The following is a 6,000-nucleotide window of genomic DNA, read 5'->3' on the forward strand; positions in this document are numbered from 1 at the left end:
ATAGGAGTCGAGACAATATTCTAGCTGGTGATGGTTATGCTTTAATGTACATGATATCATGGGGAGAAGTTCCACCGCAGAGCACAGGACTCAGACCATAGTTATACAAGCTGAACCATAACAGATAGACTGTAACAAAAAACTATCAGCTATCAGGCCTAGCGGAGACATCTTGGCTCCTACAGGCTACCAAATATCATTTCATAATGTATTATATAAGTAAGTGATGGTAAAATACTGTATAAAGGTTAGATTGGATATAAACAACCATAATAACAATATATAGTATGATGTATAATTCTTCTTCACTACCACCAGTGGTGGAAAGTAACTAAGTACATTTACTTAAGTACTGTACTTAAGTACAATTTTGAGGTATTTGTACTTTACTTGAGTATTTCCAATTTCCAATACTTTTACTTCTACTCCACTACATCTCAGAGGCAAATATTGTACTTTTACTCCACTACATTTACTTGAAAACTTTAGTTACTAGTTACTTTTCAGATATAAACTATGATATAATAAAACATACTTTAACCACTTTAAACCTAGGCTATTTGAAAATAGCAGATCTACAAGCTCACAACGCGGTAGATCGGCTATTTTCAAATATTTAGTACTTTTACTTTTGGTACTTTAAGTACATTTTGATGCCAATACTTTTGTACTTTTACTAAAGTAAATTTTTAATTCTGGACTTTTACTTGTAACAGAGTATTTTTATATTGCAGTATTGGTACTTTTACTTAAGTAAAGAATTTGAGTACTTTTTCCACCACTGACTACCCCCATACTATTCTGTTCGGTATGTAACTCGAACGTTGCTGACTCGGCAGCAGCGGGCGCGACTCTGCTCGGCACACAGCCGAGCAGAGCCCCTCTCTCGGCTGTCGCCTTACTCACCGTCACCGGTGCCTCGTGGGGCTCAGTGCTCATTGCTGACGGCGCGCCTGCCTTGAAACGTTGACATGCAATGTATCCGTGGTTTGTACAACAGCAACGTTCCTTCTCTGGTATGGCAGAGTAGCTGCTCACACACACACACACACACACACAGTGGTGGATAAAGTACTCAAATTCTTTACTTAAGTAAAAGTACCAATACTGCAATAAAAAAATACTCTGTTACAAGTAAAAGTCCAGAATAAAAAAATTACTTGAGTAAAAGTACAAAAGTATTGGCATCAAAATGTACTTAAAGTATCAAAAGTAAAAGTACTAAATATTTGAAAATAGCCGATCTACAAGCTCACAACGCGTCGCGATGCGACGCGTTGTGAGCTTGTAGATCTGCTATTTTCAAATAGCCTAGGTATAAAATAGGGCTAAAGTGGTTCATGTATGTTTCATTATATCATAATTTATATCTGAAAAGTAACTAGTAACTAAAGTTTTCAAATAATTGTAGTGGAGTAAAAGTACAATATTTGCCTCTGAGATGTAGTGGAGTAGAAGTAAAAGTATTGGAAATTGGAAATACTCGAGTAAAGTACAAATACCTCAAAATTGTACTTAAGTACAGTACTTAAGTAAATGTACTTAGTTACTTTCCACCACTGCACACACACACACACACACACACACACACACACACACGTGGCCGAACACACAATAACAACACCCAAACAGTACACCCTTGCGTTCCAGTGACACAGGTACAAACTGCCTGCACAGAGTACAAAACACTGATGTTGGCCTACAAAGCAACCAAGGTAGCAAGGTATGGCCCCCACCTATCTCCAAAGCCTGATCCAACCCTACAACCCCTCCCGCTCACTCAGATCAGCTAACACAGGGAATCTGTCAGAACCTTCCCTAAAACATCCAGGACAGCGCTCCACACGTCCCAGACTCTTCTCCCTCCTGGCTCCCAGACTGTGGAACGAACTCCCCATTGCAGTTAGAACTGCAGACTCACTCCCAATCTTCTGCCGTAATCTGAAGACTCACCTCTTCAGATTCCACCTCAGCCCGTAGCACCTGTCCTAGCCTTGACGACCATGCAGTCTTAGGCAAAGGTTAAACATGTCATTTAGATGGCATGTTATCTAGACAGATGCCAGGTTCATTTGTTGACCTGGCATCCTATAGTTTGTGTAGTTTCAATGTACATATTATTTATTTAGACTGATGAAAGGTTCTTGGTTTACCTATGATCCTATTACTGAGGCACTGCACTGTCTCTATTTCATGTATTACCTTGTGTTTACCTGGCTCTGGATTAAGAGCGTCTGTTAACCCATTAAGACCTGAGGTTTTTTGAAAGTTTTGAAATTTTGAAAAAAAAAATCTAAAACATTTTCTTTCAAGATTTTTTTTTCAAGATTTGTTTTCAAGATTTTTTTCAAAAATAGCAGATCTACAAGCTCCGCGCTATGAGCTTGTATATCTGCTATTTTTGAATAGCCAATGACATCTAAAGTGACACAGATGCGTCCCAGGTATCAATGGGTTAAAATGTTTTAATTGTAAATTGTAATTGTTTTATCATTTGATCACCTCGAAACCACAACGACCATCTATGTATCTACACCTTCAGCTTACCCAGCCATATTTACATGGATGTGTTACCATGACGTTTGCCTGTGAGGCATTTAAGGATCAGTTAATATAGATGTCTGCAAATCTATTGACATATTTTCATATAGTTTTGAGGATCTATTAACTCCATAGTTGTGCTACCTGGTGTGGAAAAGAGAGACAGGGAATATAGTAGTAGAGAAAGAGCAGAGTTGATGATGATGATGATGATATATGTGTTATAATTCATCCTTTAAAAAAATATAATTAATATTATATTATTAATTATTGTTAATATACACCGTAAATCCTTCTGTTGTGCAATTTTAACTCTGAAGAGTGTTCAAATAAGAGACCATTTGGTTCCATTTGTACACTCTTTGGAGTTAAATTAACATTGGGATTTTTACTGTGTGAATGATACATATTATAGTTAGTATTATTAATAAGAGGATGGAATCGAAGGAAGCACAGGGAAGGACAGAGAAAATTAATGCAGTGGGGGATGGAGAACGAGAGAGATACGCGCAAAGATAGAGAGAATGTGGAGAGAGAGAGAGGGAGGAGAGAGAGAGGAGAGGAGTGAGAGAGAGAGAGGAACAGAGAGGAGAGAGAGAGGAGAGGAGTGAGAGTGAGAGAGCGAGAGAGAGAGAGAGAGCGAGAGAGGAGCGGGAGAAAAATGTGGAGAGAGAGAAGAGGTAGAGATCACAGCAAACACAAGGAAAGAGATGGACAGAGTGAGAGAGATAGCTACTGTAGGTGGATAAATATAAACATGAAGAGATAAACAGTGAGAGAGGGATAGACACAGTAGATAGATATATAAACGGAGAGAGAGAGAGAGAGAGAGAGGTCACAGCTGTGTTACCGCGGGGACCGCTTGGTTGTCGAGGGGACGGTGTCGTTTCCATGGGGACTATTGTCACACCGGCACCGTGGTAACGACGAGCAATCGGGTTCCGAGGTTGTCGGTTCAGTGCTGGAGAGAGAGAGCCTACGAGCAAGGCAGCGCAGCAGCCGTTATAGCTGGAGGTAGGACTGATGGAGGGATGGAAGAGGTGAAGATGATCTAGTCCCATTATCTAGTCCTACCTTTTTCAAAATGTACCAAAAAAATTAAAATATGAAGATTGTGTATTTCCATGTTCTGGAGTATGTTACGAAATCCAATATGTTTGAAACATAATGTGTATGGGTATGAACTGGGTAGACTGGTCTGTTGGTGGGCTAACTGGGCAGAGCTTTGGTCTTATAACCAGTACAGTAGAACAGTGGTTCTCAACCTTTTCAAGCTGCTACCCCCCCCCCCCAAATAATCATATTTGAACTGGGGAGTGGGGACCCCCCACCGTGAATGTATAGGAGTTGAGGCATTACATTTAGTTGTGACTCGGTTCCACAGATTGTGAAAATAGCGGATCTACAAGCTCACAACGCCTCGCAACCCAAGGCGTTGTGAGCTTGTAGATCCGCTATTTTCACAATATAAAAATTATATGGGGACCCCCCTTGGGATCCCAACCCACAGGTTGAGAACCACTGCAGTAGAAGTAGAATACTAGGGACGGGACAATATGAACATTTTTTGTCACGATTATTTTGGCCTAAAATAATTGCGATTAGCGATATTGTCGCTATAATCAAAGTACGCTTAAAACTTAACAACATTAGCCCAAAACTAGCCGATCTAAAAGCTCATAGCGCGTTCCAGTGCTTGTAGATCTCCTATTTTGGGCAAAGATATTTTGTGTTTACGGGAAAAAAAGCGGTCCAAGTACAGAGCCAACGCATGTCCAGTGTATGACTTTTTCACGCTAAATCTCGGTGATATTATTATTTTGAGCGATAAACGATACCGATTATGGACACATCCCTATAGTGCTTATTGTGATTTAGATGGAGCTAGCACCTTAATCAATCAATTAATCAATTAAGCAATGATCCAGTCCAGTACATTCAAACTTCAACAGGAAGAACGGGATCCAACATTGAGGAACCTGGAATCGGTTCCATCTAGTTTCAAACCGTTTTCTGGAACCAGTTGAATCACTCTGTCAGAGCTGGTATGTGGACTTTCACGTCCGCTATTACAGTTACTATACCGGTGGTTCCCAAAACTTCTCAGTTTCTCATTACTCTGAGAGTACAAATGTAACCAAATGGACCCAAAGTCAAATGTATCCATTTGTACACTCTCAGAGCTGGAAGGGTCCATTTGAAGCCCCCATAAGAATCGTTACCCCATTAACTCTCTCAGTGCCAATGAAATAAAAAAATATGTTCATACTGTGCCTGTGCCAGCATTTTTTTTTTTTAAGTGTTTAGGAAGCGAGATACAGCCTTTTTCAGTTATAAGTTAAACAAAGAGTGGATGGAGCTGCAAATCTTCAGATAATGATATTTTTTTTTATCTAATTTTTTATTTTATTTTTTTTACTCTGGATTTCTCGTTTTGGCACTGAGTGCATTCAGAAAAAACTCAGGATATCTCGTTGTGTGGCACTGAGAGAGTTAAGACCTGAGGCCGATTCTACAAGTCTTCTAAATCTTAACAGTTTTCTGAAAAAAAAACATTTTGCTATATCAGTAGCCTCGATCTCCTATATCAGTGGTGCTCAAACTTTTTCATGTCAAGGACCCCCAAAATGTATATGCATTTATTCATCTGAAAATATTTTGTACCAGGGGTCCGTACAAGCTCAATTGCCCGTGCGATCTTCGTGTTCTGCACCACTGCAATGCACAACAAATAGTGCAGCTTCTGAAATACTAGTCCCGGGGGGGAAAAATGCATTTGTGAATGGAACAATGGCAATTCTGTCTCAAAATAAAGTTTGTACTGTACGTGCAGGTTCAACGTTATGTTTTTTAAATTATAGTTGCAAAAACTATACATACTAAAAAAATACATACTAATACTAAATACACACATTTGTGGATTTATATTACATATTTAAAACAAGAAATATTTGTGTGTGCATCATCTTATTTTTTGTGTGGATCTTCTTAACATTTTTACACGATAAATATATTTGTGTGCATGGTTTTCTTTTGTGTCGAATAGACTTTTACAATTTATATAAATACTGAAATACATTTGTGAAGATAAGCGATCCACTATAGAGCACAGAAGTCCTGACGTCACTCGTTCATCCCCTGGGTCGTAGAAGTAATGTCTCTATGGAGAATAACATCGGGTCATCTTTGAATCGTCTCATATAAGAATTGTGGTCCAAAAATAAACAAACTGTCTCTGCGATATTGTCAGGGAGGAGGCTCTGTATCGTTTATGATAGTCAGTCACTTATATTTGATACAGTCTGTTTCTGGCGAATATTTAATTAATTCCGCGGAAGTAACATTAGCGTTTTCTCACCGTCAGTTGATGCTTCATATCCATAAGAGTCAAACCACCGGGATCCTTTGTTTATTTTTGGAAAACAGTTCTTATTTGACGCGATATTAAACACATCTATG

The 6,000-nt window shown here is 39.0% G+C and overlaps 1 long non-coding RNA gene and 1 pseudogene across 2 annotated transcripts in view; both read left to right on the forward strand.

The window, feature by feature from the left end:
• LOC308096228 overlaps positions 1–6,000 on the forward strand; it is a 183,580-nt gene that overhangs the window by 147,531 nt on the left and 30,049 nt on the right. The gene's annotated exons all lie outside the window — the stretch shown is intronic.
• The window catches only part of LOC308096202 (extracellular sulfatase Sulf-2-like), a 59,741-nt pseudogene that overhangs the window by 23,692 nt on the left and 30,049 nt on the right, over positions 1–6,000 (forward strand). The gene's annotated exons all lie outside the window — the stretch shown is intronic.

This window comes from Gymnoscopelus braueri (assembly GCF_963280865.1).
Source record: "Gymnoscopelus braueri genome assembly, chromosome: 12".
Taxonomy (NCBI): domain Eukaryota; kingdom Metazoa; phylum Chordata; class Actinopteri; order Myctophiformes; family Myctophidae; genus Gymnoscopelus; species Gymnoscopelus braueri.